At 44.0% G+C, this 15,851-nt stretch overlaps 1 protein-coding gene across 1 annotated transcript in view; it reads left to right on the forward strand.

Moving 5' to 3' along the window:
- Nucleotides 1–3,195: 3,195 nt before the first annotated feature.
- The window catches only part of grin2ca (glutamate receptor, ionotropic, N-methyl D-aspartate 2Ca), a gene marked incomplete at its 3' end in the record, with an annotated part of 89,731 nt that continues 77,075 nt past the window's right edge, over nucleotides 3,196–15,851 (forward strand). Inside the window, exon 1 of the mRNA XM_079253200.1 lies at nucleotides 3,196–3,300. The remainder of the gene's footprint in view (nucleotides 3,301–15,851) is intronic.

A 15,851-nucleotide genomic window follows, 5' to 3' on the forward strand; every position in this document is an offset into this window, starting at 1 on the left:
CTCCCGATGTAGTGCAGTGGCGGGAGGCGGGGCTTAATGTGGAAGAGTCTCAATCCACTCGTTTTGCCCGCAGGCTGATCTGACAGCCTACGGAGAGGGTCGGTCTGAAGTAAATAAAGCCATTTGTGACAATAACTCCATCAATCCCAGCCCTTCTGGTTTCACAAATAAAAATAAATTAGCCTGAAATGCACATATTAGTTCCACTTTTTCATAGTTTTGGACTCTTCTGCAACTCTCATGTGACAAAAGCAAAGCAACAAATCTGTAAGAGTTGCGTTCATGCATCCGTACAGTTCGGACAGTCCACATTAGCTGCATTTCCATAACATTTTTTCGCATACTAAAAGCAATATTTGTAAGTTTTGACAAACAATAATTGTGATTTGCGAGTGTTTCCATTGAACAGTGTTTAGCACATTAGCCTCAAGTCTTGTAAAATCTTGTTCCTCTCGCAAGATTTTGCTCATGGACGGTAGCTATGCAGTGTTATTTCGGTGTTTTCTACTTGCTGCAGAGAATTTGAAACTTTTCTTCCTCATTTTCTTTTCTAAAACTCCATCTTTTCTGGAAATAAATTGGTCATGACCCCTCATGTCACTTTTGGGGAGCTGTCTTCGGTTATAACCAAAATGACAGAAATTGTTGTGGAGGACGACTCACCAGCCTGTAAAGCATGAAACCAAAACTGATAAGTTCCACTACCTGCAGGATAACCAGATCTTTAGCTGGATTTGCAGCACAGTCTGATAAGTTCAGCCTGAACATTACATCACAGAGAAAAAAAGATTTGCCTCACACTTTTCTGATGAATAGTTTTTGTGTTCAAGCGAAACCAACTCAACCAACTTTGTCTCAAACAGCAGCTATTCTGCTGAAGGACAGCTGGCTGTCAAAGCTTGCAAAACATTTTTACTGTGTTTCTACAAAATGTTAAAGAACCTTTTTATAACATGGTTTATAGAAAGAAGCCTCCCAAGTCCAGGTAGCGGTCCTGTGGCCTTTTCCATCTGTTTATTCTGAGAGAAATCCAGAGTTAATATGTAGGATTTTTTCTTTCTTCACAAAGCAGCAGAGAGGATTTATTATGCATTATTTCTGTGATGTTGGCCTCACAATCTCGACATGAATAAAACTTACAGGCCTGAAAGAAAGGTTCATATACTTTTACATACTTACAATGATGTGAAAGGCATAATAATCCTGATAATCATAAAGCAGCTATTAAAGACTTTAAAGCTGTCATATTAGTTCATATGAAGAAAGTTAGCAGCAGTTTCTGCATGTGATTCATGAACTTGTGTGTGGACCTACTGATGAGTAACGTGCAGCGCGAGCGGAGCTGATGAGGCTCAATCAGACACTAAATGCAGCTTCGGATTTAAAACATTCATGATGTTTAAAAATAATCATGAATGAAAGTTGAGCTCAGGTTAATCTTTCGGTTTTGTTTTCTGATATCTTTTTGTTTTAGACCTTCAGTGTGTCCAAATATCCGCACATGGAAAACAAGGATGTGTGTGCGTGTGTGTGTGGGTGTGTGTGTGTGGGTTGAACAAAGCTCTGACCTCAGACATATTTTGGATGGATGTAAATGCAAACTTTAAGCCAGACCTTTTATACAAGATCAGTGCTGGAACTCGCTAATGCTCCTGTGGCTGCATGGAAACTAATCCCTGCACCAGGTCCCAAAATCTGTTGGAAAAGCCTGACACCAGAGGAGGGGAGGCTGGTGCAGCAGATTACTGCCCACGGTTATATGTTAGGGTGCCCACACACACACTGATCAGGACAGTCTTGTTAGTGCTCTCTGCTGGATAAACCCTGTCATGGCAACACAGGCTTCCCTTCACCATGTTATTTTAGTGTAGATTGATAAACTTAACTGATCCAGATCCCGCCGTAATCTCATTTACAACAATAAGATCCAGAAAATTCAATCCTGACATTTCATGGAACACAAAGACGGGAAGGACAAGGAGGTGACTGGCCCAGAGAATTTTTCAAGGACAAACCTGTTGAGACGTGAGCTGCGGTGAGAAAGACGAGACAGAGTACGAATGGAAGAAACTATCAACATGACAAATACAGACATGACGCAGGAGACTGCGAAGGCTGCAGCCGGGATGTGATATGTGAAGAGTTGTAGGACAGCCGGTGCTCCGACGGCAGAGCGAGGGAAATAAATGGGAGGGGTGGAGGGAGGTGAACAGAGGAGGGGAGGGAGAGTGGGAGGATAAATCCTTACTACATAATGATTAGAGCTCACAAGCCCTTCCTGTAACATGGAATGTAGGAGTCGGGATTACAGCCGGCCAGAGCAGCCAGAGGGAAGGAAGGAGGGGTGCAGGTAGGAAAAGAGAGAGGGAAAAAAAATAAACAAAACAAGAGAACAAGGTGTGTTTAATGGGAGGCCTGGAAGAAGATCCAAGAATTTCCAAACTCCAGCGGCTGACTCAGATGTGCATCCCTGCCCCGGCCATCTGTCGCTGGCCGCTGACGGCCTCGTCCTGGGCAGCTGGATCATTTCTCACAGCCTCGTTTTGATGGAGTGGCTTCAAGAGTGCTGCTCACATCAGAGGGGGAGCAAAGGAGGAAGGTTGGGACGCGACGAGCGGGGTCACTCTACAGAATCTGTGGACATGAGCCGGACGAGGACGATCAAGGACGAAACTCACGAGCTGAAACTTGAAGATTTGGTTTTTGTTAATATCTAAGTTTTCCCAAGTTTTTCCTCAATTCTCTTTTGTTCAGGTGAAAGGAATTATCTCCCCCCCAGCCCGAAAGGTGAAGACTTTTCTAGAGAAACTGCTTCACTAGATGTGAAAACTCCCCCAAAGCATTCTGGGACATCTCACCTTAAAGCCTTTTTGTGAGGAAGAAGAAGCCAAGAGCACAAGTACAACTGTGGACAGCCACCATTTGTTCATTTGTCTTGTTCCTCCTCCTCCTCCTCCTCTGGCACCTGCTCACCTCCATCATTCCTTCCCTCCTCCTCCCCTCCTCCCTCTTTTACCAGCGAGTGATAATGTGACCTTCTGCCAAAGTGCTGGAAACCATGCCACCGTCACAGCGGGTTCCACTGTTGCTGCTACTGAAATAGACTCAAACAAGTGCAGGGATAGGAAGAAGGACGGGGGGGAGGGAGAGGAAGAGAAGGAGGGCCAAAGGGGAGGAAAAAAAGAGGGAAGAGAAAGAAGGAAAAAAAGAAGAAGAGAAAAACTGGGAAAAGGACAGCCGAAGCTGTAGACCCGGGATGAGTGGTGACGAGCCAGGGCTGGATGTGGATTGCCAACACAGGTAAACAATCACCTTCATCTCCCACTTTGAGCTGCTTCTGTCTGTCCGTTATGACAGCTTTTGTGATACTTGAGTCCGATTTTATGTTATTTATTCCAAAAACACAGAAAGCGCTGTTGCTGTGCTGGTTATTTGAAGTAGTGTCCCCCCCCCCCCCTTCCATCTGTCAAAAGAGGAATAATCAGAGCGCAGAGGATCCGACAGTCCTAGTCAGGGCGATGAGACGGCACGCTGGGCTCGGCTTTTACGCTTGTTGTAGATGCGTGTGCTGGCTTTTAACTGTTGCTTTAACTCAGCCGGCTGCTGGGAAGATTAAACAGAGCGGATCGATGCGTCATTGTAAACAGCCGAGGAGGGCTTTGATACCTGCTCACCGGACCTGAGATGCTGGCTGAGGGGGAAATGGAAACTGCCACCCAAGAGTGACTTTTCAAGAATGCCAGAGAGAGAAAAATAAGGGGTGTCTGTGATTACTGACGGTTTGGCTCCATGAATAAATAGAAAACTTACTTGTGGCAGTATAGGAATGCTCTAAATGCCTTCACTGAGGTGTAAAACCAAGAAAAATGTGCACAAATTAAAGACAAAGACATTTTTATCTAAATACAACTAGAAAATCACTTAAATTTAGATGTCTTGCCGCTGCTTTTAAATCTCCCACTTCCTTTTAGGGAGTGTTAATCCACCGGATATGAATGATGGTTTATAACTGAGTGAACTGTTACGACTAAATTTGGACATCAAGAGCAGCTTTAATGACAGGAAGGTCAGATGTCAGAGGAGAGGCTGAAATGCAGGAGCAATTCTCACACCTTTCTGGCCTCCATGCTTGTGTTCAGCCAGATAATTATACCAATAAACCAATTTTTTTACATACATTTTATGATTTAGACCTGTCAAACAGCCAGGGAAATTACATAACCCTTCTTTATCATTATTCTAACTCCACAGGTGGATGTTTAAGACAGAATGAGTTGTCCCTCGACCTGTTTTAGCATGAAATAAGCGGAGTGTGTGTTGAGTCGGTGTGAGCAGTGCGGCACCAGTTAGGCAGGTGAAAAATGGCTCTTCATTATGTTACGCCAACCATGTCCCGGCTTCAGTAATTGGATGCATGTATGAGAGTGTAATTTGAACATCCATATGTACATGAATATATGTGTGTGTGATGCAAAAAAGCAGTGCAACACAATAAAAAAATACAATCTCACACACACATCATTGCACAGTAACAGACCAGCGAACATGACGGAGGAATCTGCTGCTTGCCGTCAGACTAAAGGGGAGGCTAATCAATAACAGACTTGTTTTTCTCTAAACTTCTGCTGTTCGGACACCCGCGTGTGATCGTGGACAGATCCAGAGTCTGACTGACTTAATTTATGCGGCGGCAACGTGAGGACAGGACAAAATGTCCTCAGTTCGAATGCAGAGTTTCTGATCTTTCACGTTTTCCACACAGATCAGAATGAATCACATGAGATCAGTTAATGTCTGACACAAACAACCTCCAGTTTTTTATCAGGGAGGTTTATTCATCTCTTCACCAGCTCAAGCATCCTCATCTTCATCGCTGGTCTGCTGCTGCTAAAAGTTTGTCCCAGCTGATGACGATTTGTCAGAAAGTCCATGAACAAAGTGAGACGATGCAAATGAACGACTGAAAATCTGATCACGCTGCAGGACAGATGTCTTTCGACCTGGGGTCCCCCAAAGAACGCCGTGGGTCCCAGAGGCTTTGTCTGAATTAAGGCCATGTCCACACAGAAACAAGGTGTTGGGGTTTCAATCAGATGGAAACAGCGTTGTGGAAGCCTGAAAACGCCAACTGCACCGTTTCGTTAACGAGAAATGCCACAATGATGATCATTTGTCCTCATTTAAAAAAGACAACAAATAAATAAGGCTGTTGGTTGATAATTACCTTAATTCTGCTTTAATCAAGGGAAAGCAGTGAGGCAGAATATATCGTTTATGGTGTGAAGCAGCTAATGGAAGATGAAAAACAACATGGGGGGGGTAGTTTGGTTGGGAACCACTGCTTTAGGGAGTGGTTTTAGCTGTGATTTTATCCACTAGTAAACACTGTTGTGGAGTGTATACAATGTTCCCCTGTCACCATCAGATGATCCATTGCTGATGCATCCCAAGTTATAACTTTGTAAAACTACTCTGTGGTGTAAAACTATATGTTGTAATGTAACAACATGGTGCTGAAAGTTGCAGATTAGTGATAAAGTTCTCAACCAGCTCAAAATGAGGGAAGACACCATCATAGATTTTTTTTATACTTCTAAAACGGTCATTATAGAGTCTAAAGTTTTATTTATTTCCATCATTTGATGCCAATATAACTAAATAGTATTGAAACAAAGTAAAGTAACCCTAAAGTGTGATTCCAACCTTCTCTGTAAAATTTTTACTGTGGATTTCTCAGAGAAAACAGAATGTCAGGACCTCTACCTGGACTTCGGTGGCTCCTTTCTGAAAACTATTTAATGAAAAATGGTCTTAAATTATTATTTTAACAGAAGTACAGAACTTGGAAACACAGGAACAGAGAAAATAATAAGGTCACGCACCCTAATGTTTCATTGGACCTCCTTTAGCTCTGATTCCAGCATTGTTTTAACAACCTTCTGAAGTGTCACAAGATTTATTTCCATCCAGCGTCGCATCAACTGGTCTCCAAGATCTTGTATTGATAATGGAGAGTCTGACCACAAAGTGTTCTCCAGCACATCTCAGACATTCTCCATGAGGTTCAGGTCTGTACTCTGTGGTGTGAAAATGGAAATCTCCTGTTCCCTGAAGCACTCTTTGCAGAAGATGTGAAACCTGCTGATTCAGTGTATTCAGGTAGTCAGCTGACCTCATCCTTTGGACACAGTGTTGCTGAATCTCGACCTGCACCCAGACCTGAGTAACTGTAGAAACCCCAGATTGTAGACCTACAGGCTTGTATAGAAGGTAGAAGGCATGATGGCCTCTCTTCTTACCCTGATGCTCCATCTTTCTGGAACAGGGTCAGTCTGGACTCATCAGACCACATGAACCTTCTTCCAGCTCCAGAGTCCAGTCCTATAGGTCTCCAGCAAACTGAAGGCTTTATCTCTGGTTCTCCTCACTGATCAGTGGTTTTCTTCAGGCTCCACAGCTGTTCATGTGGAAATGTTCTTACTTTCACTGGTGAACACGGTCCTGAGTTCTACTGCTGTTTTTCTTCGAACGTTCCAGTAACCACCATCAGACTCATTCTGGATAGTTCTTCTTCTAGGAGACGATGGTTCCCCGCCATCCTTCCGGTGTTCAATAACACGCTGGACCGTTCTTAAACCAGTTTTATAGATTCTCCTCAGATGTTTTCTCTGCTTGATGCCGATGATCTGACCTGTTTTATAAACACCAACATCATGTTTGTGTCTTTCCACGTGGTTGTTTAAGAAATGAGCAGCTCCTTGTTGCTCCAGTTGGGGTTAAATAACTTATTTCAGTAATTATCCGATAGGAGGCTCTTGCTTATTTGCTTAGTTAAATCCAGGTGGTGACTTATCTTCTTTTTTTTTTTTGGATGGGCAGTAAATCCGAATTCAAATATGGTTTCTTCTACAAACCACTGCTCAGTGAAAACGTAAAGAAATGTCCCACTTCCCACCAAATCGATTATGTTTGGACTCTTTTGGGTTTTTGCCTCCATATAATTTATCATTAGGGGATTGCAAAAAGTTGCAAACAACACATTTAGCAAATTTTAACGTCATTATGTATTTTAAGTCACACAGCGGTCGCTGAATATGCACAAGTGCAGCACCTGCACAGTCCAAGTCATGCACATTACTAACATGTGGAGCATGAAATCTAACTGGCACCATTAAAAGCTAGTCATTTAGCTTTTATTCCTGCATTCACACCGGTCCTTCAGTTTTTCATTTAGTTGGAAAATCCAGTTTATTTGGATATATATGCAGATTAAAGAAACAAACTCTGCTCCACCTCTAAACACTCCGTTCAATTCAAGGAAACTAAATACAAGAAATGGAGCACAACGCAAAGGGCATTGTGGGTAAAAAGGAACAAAAACATACGTGTGTTGGATGATCGCTGGGAGAAATGGCTCACGATTAGACATGGAAGAACACAGGAGAAGTTCTGATAGAAGTATGATCAAGCCAACACTGCTGGGATGTGATGCAGGTCCATGTTGATGGAAACAGCATTAACCAATAGATGAGCATGTTTCTTCTTCAGTGTTTATCATGATAAATAAAAATCACGTTACACATTTCCACTCAGAAAGTCATGCCAGTCCAGCAGTCTTACATGGAAAAAAAAACGTGTCACTAATCCTGTTATAATCGCATCGCAGACATCTGAATCATAATTTAATAGAATCGCGATGTGCCTAAAGATTCCCACCTCTTCATACCCGGTGTTTACCTTGCAGGTGGTGAAACATTCAGTTTCACTGCAACTTTGTAAGGTCATGCTTTAGAGGCTGAAGAGCAGTCCTCTGCACACAACCCAAAAAAATCCCACAAGGATGAGTTAATCTGTCTGGTTGGAGGAAATAACTCTCATACTTTAACTTGTGACAAAGCAACATAAATGGCAACACATAGATATTAATAGTGAAAACAAGCATCATACTACAGATAAGGATTTATGTTCCAATCTGCATTTCACAACATGCAGCTGAATGATCTGGAAGGCATGCTTGTGGGTTTTGCATGATGAGTTATAGTAAAAGAAACCCTTTGAAATGGTTTGTCCAACTTCTTCATGTGTGATAAAAAGGCTCAGAGAAGGAAACAGAGAGGCGTGTTTGAGTGACTGTATGCAGTCAGACAGATCATACGTGTTAAAGCACGGCTTCATTGTGCTGACGGTTAGGAGCATCCAGGACAGTAAAACGTCTTGTGCAAGGGGGGGAGGGACAGTTGCAGGATATCACAGTAATCTACCCAAGGTCACGAGAGATGAGCAGTAAATTTCACTCAGAATCAGGTGATCAGTTGCTTTACCACGTGATCCACTTCTCACCGTTTTATTGAGGCGAGACAATTCACAGTTCTGTTCTGGATAACGCCACTTCTCAGAGCGCTCTTTCAGATTTTAGACATGTGGAGGAGAATTTTGTAGCCTTTTCGCTTCAAGTTTACAGCTGCTCTCTCAGACACAACAGATACTCGGGGTCCATTTATATTCATGCTGCGGCTCCGCTTGCACCTCGTCTACCGTCCTGCTTCTGGTGAGAAGGAAAATTGACACGCTGTAGGCGGGAAAAGGAGGTGGGGTGCGAGGGTGCTGTCACTCTTCCACCTTTTTGTGGATAACCACGCGAGCCTGAGAGCATGTGCATGTGCAAAATGGGTGGTTACATATGCAATGTGTAGCACAGGAAATCGATTAGCTTAATCGTTTTCTAGTCACTACTGCATGTGTGTGCGGCTTCATTTTTCACAATTAGCCCTGAGCGGTGAGGAGCATCTCTACGCAGGATGATGGCAGTGATACCTAGAGGCAAAGCAAGGAAAGTGAAAGAGTCTAAACACAAGGAGAAAGAAATTAGGCTGAATTCTCTGCTGCAAGCTAATAAAAAGTGACACAAACTGTTCCAGTGGTCCAGGTGAAGGAGGCAACCTGTGATCATGACATAGTTTGAGTTTATTCTGGTTTTCGTTGTCACACTTCCTTTCTCTGCACCCCTTGTCACACTCCTTCGCTACCTCACAAACGCAGCCAAAATGCCTGACTGAGCCAGAAAGACGCGTTAAAAGAAAGGCACAACAGATGAAAGTATGAGGAAAGGTTGTCACTTTGCTGGTCCTTGTTTATTCCAGCAGAAATCAATACATTGTCTCCAGAGAAACTAAAAGCCAGACATGTTTATGACGTGCCTTCATTTCTTCCACACAGCGCCTGTAAATGTTTTAGCTGGAATTAGAGCAAGAGAAAACTCAGAAGTGATTATATTCTTTGTTGTTTTTCTTTCCTCTAGTGATGCTTTTCACTAACAGATGTTAGTCTCAGATTAAAGCTAACAATGGTGAATCCCTCTGCAGTCAACACTGAATGCATCAGAGTTCCTCCCTGTCAATAATTACATTTATTTGTTCTGCTTTTCAATTATTTATTTATGAGTTTATAGTTTTGTTCAGAGCAAATGGTAGATTAAAAATGTTTAAATTCAGGATTAAAACTGAATGTATGATGTATGTTTATTCTAGAGAACACTCAGCAGCCACTTTATCAGCCTGAGCTGCTTGTTAACAGGTATCTAATGAGCCAATCACGAGGCAGCTACTCAACACATTTAGTCCTGCAGACACAGTGAAGACGACTTGCTGAAGTTCAAACTGAGCATCAGCTTGAGGAAGGAAGGGTATTTAAATTAGTTTGAAAGCAGCATGGTTTTTAGTCTGAGTATTAATTGGGCTTTTCACACATAACCGTCTCTAAAGTTTCCAGAGAAGGTCTAAAGAAGAGAAAATATCCAGCTAGATGGTCTCCAGCAGCAGAAGACCACACCGGGTTCCCTCCTGTCAGCTAAGAACAGAAAACTGAGGCTACAATTCACACAGACTCACCAGAACTGGACAATAGAAGATGGAGAAACATTGCTGGTGATGAGTCTCCAGTTCAGCTCCACATCCACATGGTAGGATCAGAATCTGCTGGAAACATCATGACAACATGGATCCATCCTGCCGTCAGGATCTACATTTTAGGGTGCTACTGGTGGAATGGTGCGTGAAGAGTAAACAACGGCCTCCACAGTCACCAGATCTACATCCAAAAGAGCAGCTTTGGGATGTGGTGGAACGGGAGATTCTCATCATGATGTGGTGGAACAGGAGATTCTCATCATGATGTGGTGGAATGGGAGATTCTCATGGTGATGAGGTGGAACGGAAGGTTCTCATCATTATGAGGTGGAACGGGAGATTCTCATGGTGATGAGGTGGAACGGGAGATTCTCATCATGATGAGGTGGAACGGGAGATTCTCATCATAATGAGGTGGAACGGGAGATTCTCATGGTGATGTGGTGGAACAGGAGATTCTCATCATGATGTGGTGGAACGGGAGATTCTCATCATGATGAGGTGGAACGGGAGATTCTCATCATGATGTGGTGGAACAGGAGATTCTCATGGTGATGTGGTGGAATGGGAGATTCTCATGGTGATGTGGTGGAACAGGAGATTCTCATCATAATGAGGTGGAACAGGAGATTCTCATCATAATGAGGTGGAATGGGAGATTCTCATCATAATGAGGTGGAACGGGAGATTCTCATCATAATGAGGTGGAACGGGAGATTCTCATCATAATGAGGTGGAACGGGAGATTCTCGTCATAATGAGGTGGAACGGGAGATTCTCATCATAATGAGGTGGAACGGGAGATTCTCATCATGATGAGGTGGAATAGGAGATTCTCATGGTGATGTGGTGGAACGGAAGATTCTCATCATAATGAGGTGGAACAGGAGATTCTCATCATAATGAGGTGGAACGGGAGATTCTCATCATGAAGTGGTGGAACAGGAGATTCTCATGGTGATGTGGTGGAACGGGAGATTCTCATCATAATGACGTGGAACGGGAGATTCTCATCACGATGAGGTGGAACGGGAGATTCTCATCATGATGTGGTGGAACGGGAGATTCTCATCATAATGACGTGGAACGGGAGATTCTCATCACGATGAGGTGGAATGGGAGATTCTCATCACGATGAGGTGGAACGGGAGATTCTCATCACGATGAGGTGGAACGGGAGATTCTCATCATGATGAGGTGGAACGGGAGATTCTCATCATGATGAGGTGGAATGGGAGATTCTCATGGTGATGTGGTGGAATGGGAGATTCTCATCATGATGAGGTGGAACGGGAGATTCTCATCATGAGGTGGAACGGGAGATTCTCATCATGATGAGGTGGAACAGGAGATTCTCATGGTGATGAGGTGGAACAGGAGATTCTCATGGTGATGAGGTGGAACGGGAGATTCTCATCATGATGAGGTGGAACGGGAGATTCTCATCATAATGAGGTGGAACAGGAGATTCTCATCATGATGAGGTGGAACGGGAGATTCTCATCATGATGAGGTGGAACAGGAGATTCTCATGGTGATGAGGTGGAACAGGAGATTCTCATGGTGATGAGGTGGAACGGGAGATTCTCATCATAATGTGGTGGAACAGGAGATTCTCATGGTGATGAGGTGGAACAGGAGATTCTCATCATAATGTGGTGGAACAGGAGATTCTCATGTTGATGAGGTGGAACAGGAGATTCTCATCATGATGTGGTGGAACGGGAGATTCTCATCATGATGAGGTGGAACGGAAGGTTCTCATCATTATGAGGTGGGACGGGAGATTCTCATGGTGATGTGGTGGAACAGGAGATTCTCATCATGATGTGGTGGAACGGGAGATTCTCATCATGATGAGGTGGAACGGGAGATTCTCATCATGATGTGGTGGAACAGGAGATTCTCATGGTGATGTGGTGGAATGGGAGATTCTCATGGTGACGTGGTGGAACAGGAGATTCTCATCATAATGAGGTGGAACAGGAGATTCTCATCATAATGAGGTGGAATGGGAGATTCTCATCATAATGAGGTGGAACGGGAGATTCTCATCATAATGAGGTGGAACGGGAGATTCTCATCATAATGAGGTGGAACGGGAGATTCTCGTCATAATGAGGTGGAACGGGAGATTCTCATCATAATGAGGTGGAACGGGAGATTCTCATCATTATGAGGTGGAACGGGAGATTCTCATCATGATGAGGTGGAACGGGAGATTCTCATCATGATGAGGGGAATAGGAGATTCTCATGGTGACGTGGTGGAACAGGAGATTCTCATCATAATGAGGTGGAACAGGAGATTCTCATCATAATGAGGTGGAATGGGAGATTCTCATCATAATGAGGTGGAACGGGAGATTCTCATCATAATGAGGTGGAACGGGAGATTCTCATCATAATGAGGTGGAACGGGAGATTCTCGTCATAATGAGGTGGAACGGGAGATTCTCATCATAATGAGGTGGAAGGGGACATTCTCATCATTATGAGGTGGAACGGGAGATTCTCATCATGATGAGGTGGAACGGGAGATTCTCATCATGATGAGGTGGAATAGGAGATTCTCATGGTGATGTGGTGGAACGGAAGATTCTCATAATGAGGTGGAACAGGAGATTCTCATCATAATGAGGTGGAATGGGAGATTCTCATCATAATGAGGTGGAACGGGAGATTCTCATCATGAAGTGGTGGAACAGGAGATTCTCATGGTGATGTGGTGGAACGGGAGATTCTCATCATAATGACGTGGAACGGGAGATTCTCATCACGATGAGGTGGAACGGGAGATTCTCATCATGATGTGGTGGAACGGGAGATTCTCATCATAATGACGTGGAACGGGAGATTCTCATCACGATGAGGTGGAATGGGAGATTCTCATCATGATGAGGTGGAACGGGAGATTCTCATCACGATGAGGTGGAACGGGAGATTCTCATCATGATGAGGTGGAACGGGAGATTCTCATCATGATGAGGTGGAACGGGAGATTCTCATCATAATGAGGTGGAACAGGAGATTCTCATCATGAGGTGGAACGGGAGATTCTCATCATGATGAGGTGGAACAGGAGATTCTCATGGTGATGAGGTGGAACAGGAGATTCTCATGGTGATGAGGTGGAACGGGAGATTCTCATCATAATGACGTGGAACGGGAGATTCTCATCATGATGAGGTGGAACGGGAGATTCTCATCATAATGAGGTGGAACAGGAGATTCTCATGGTGATGAGGTGGAACAGGAGATTCTCATGGTGATGAGGTGGAACGGGAGATTCTCATCATAATGTGGTGGAACAGGAGATTCTCATGGTGATGAGGTGGAACAGGAGATTCTCATCATAATGTGGTGGAACAGGAGATTCTCATGTTGATGAGGTGGAACAGGAGATTCTCATCATGATGTGGTGGAACGGGAGATTCTCATCATGATGAGGTGGAACGGAAGGTTCTCATCATTATGAGGTGGAACGGGAGATTCTCATGGTGATGAGGTGGAACGGGAGATTCTCATCATGAGGTGGAACGGGAGATTCTCATCATGAGGTGGAACGGGAGATTCTCATGGTGATGAGGTGGAACGGGAGATTCTCATCATGATGAGGTGGAACGGAAGGTTCTCATCATGATGAGGTGGAACGGGAGATTCTCATGGTGATGAGGTGGAACGGGAGATTCTCATCATGAGGTGGAACGGGAGATTCTTATGGTGATGTGGTGGAACAGGAGAGTCTCATCACGATGTGGTGGAACGGGAGATTCTCATCATGATGAGGTGGAACGGGAGATTCTCATCATGATGAGGTGGAACGGGAGATTCTCATCATGATGAGGTGGAACGGGAGATTCTCATCATAATGAGGTGGAACGGGAAATTCTCATGGTGATGAGGTGGAACGGGAGATTCTCATCATGATGACGTGGAACGGGAGATTCTCATGGTAATGAGGTGGAACGGGAGATTCTCATGGTAATGAGGTGGAATGGGAGATTCTCATCATAATGAGGTGGAACAGGAGATTCTCATCATGATGATGTGGAACGGGAGATTCTCATGGTAATGAGGTGGAACGGGAGATTCTCATCATAATGAGGTGGAACGGGAGATTCTCATCATGATGACGTGGAACGGGAGATTCTCATGGTAATGAGGTGGAACGGGAGATTCTCATCATGATGACGTGGAACGGGAGATTCTCATGGTAATGAGGTGGAACAGGAGATTCTCATGGTGATGAGGTGGAACCCCTACCTAAATATGTTTTGACTTTCTGCTTTATATGATCTGATAAAACTGACTGTGTTTGAGGATTGTTCAGATTTAACATGATCAAACTTAAATTTAACCACAACTTAATTTTCCAATTCCATCATTAACACAATCTAAACTGGTCCAAACTGGTATCAACATCTCTGCACATGAAATCTGTACCATCTTCCCAGCTTTACACAAGTAAAGACTTTTGTGAGGATGTGAGAATATTATTTCATCATTCACGCGAATGTTTTTAACACATCTGGAAGTAAAGGGAGAAAACACTTTTTGGTGCAACTGAAAGTAAAAGATCTCCCAGTCAGATTATAGACAAAGTGGTATGCTCATATGTGGATTAAAGCATGTCTACGCGAGTGTGTGTATGTCAGAAGTCAGCTGCGTGTGTGCGCAGCCACAGAAGTTATCTGTGCCAGAAGGATGGTGACAGCTGGATCGGTGGCGGGGGTGGATGGGGGTGTTTTGGTTCTGCACCGGTAGCCACGGTTTCAGCTTAACCAGGGTCTTACACTGATCCCTGATCTACATATGAACACGCATGGGGCTGAGACGAGGGCTCGCCGAACGCTGTCGGAGGACTTCTTCGCTGTTCTGCGTGTCGCCTGGTATCACAGGTTTACATTCAGGTCAGGCCTCGGGGTCAAAGTTGGAATATTAATATCAGAGAATCATGCCAAGGCCCCCAAGCCTCAGGTAAACACCCACACATGTGTTTCAGTAAAATGGATTACATCTGCAACACCATTGTAATCTTCAGCCTTGCAAAGGTTATTACCCTCCAAACACTTACAGAGACAATCTGCTCACTTTCGCTCCACGATGAGCTGACAAAGCAAGCAATGTCGGATGGAGTGTCATGCTTGCGATGTATGAAACATCTGTCCAACAATAAAGCATGCAAGCGGAACATGGTCTTTTTTATGTACTGAGTCTTTTTGTCTTAATGTACGACATAACAAAAGACTCGACCAGTGTAACATGAACATGGGTCACATATGTATGTTGATAAGGAAGCTTTGCTTCGGCACTTGATGGGATTTGAAAGACAGAATTGTAATAAAGCACAACTATATAGCTTTCCATCTGCTGCAGCATTTAAAACCTGCTGATCACGGCCCCTCTGATGCTATAGACTCGGAAAATCCAGCTGCTCAATTCAGCTCCACTCCCTTCCTGAATATTTAAATCCCTTAATGCACAGAGATACAGTATAAAGCCTGAACGCCCTTTGATTGATTCTTCCTGCAGCATGTGAAAATTTATGAAAAACTTTAAGTCTTGTAGCTCCTGTTTCACATCTGCCATGCAGCCCTAACTCTGAGAATCAGCAAAGATTACATTGGATTTATAGAGGCCTTACCTGGACAGGTTTCTATCCGGCGATCCAATCAATCATCTGACGTGTATAGTTGACGTAGAGGCGTCTACGTCTTAAATATGTCTACGGTGCCAACGGCAGCAGCGTCTGACAGAACCTAATATCTCTGAGTGAGTCTGCTTGATGTGACTCTGTCTTCAGGGGTCAACAGGGACAAATAAATCATGGCTGCTTTGAGCTGAAAAGCCTCCACAGCGGCTTCACGTTGGTTCCACCTCACCAGGACACGCAGACCGAGTCGGATTTGGTTTCATATGGCAGGCTGCCGTTTATCACATGGCC

Source organism: Telmatherina bonti (genome assembly GCF_933228915.1).
Source record: "Telmatherina bonti genome assembly, chromosome: 14".
Taxonomy (NCBI): Eukaryota; Metazoa; Chordata; class Actinopteri; order Atheriniformes; family Telmatherinidae; genus Telmatherina; species Telmatherina bonti.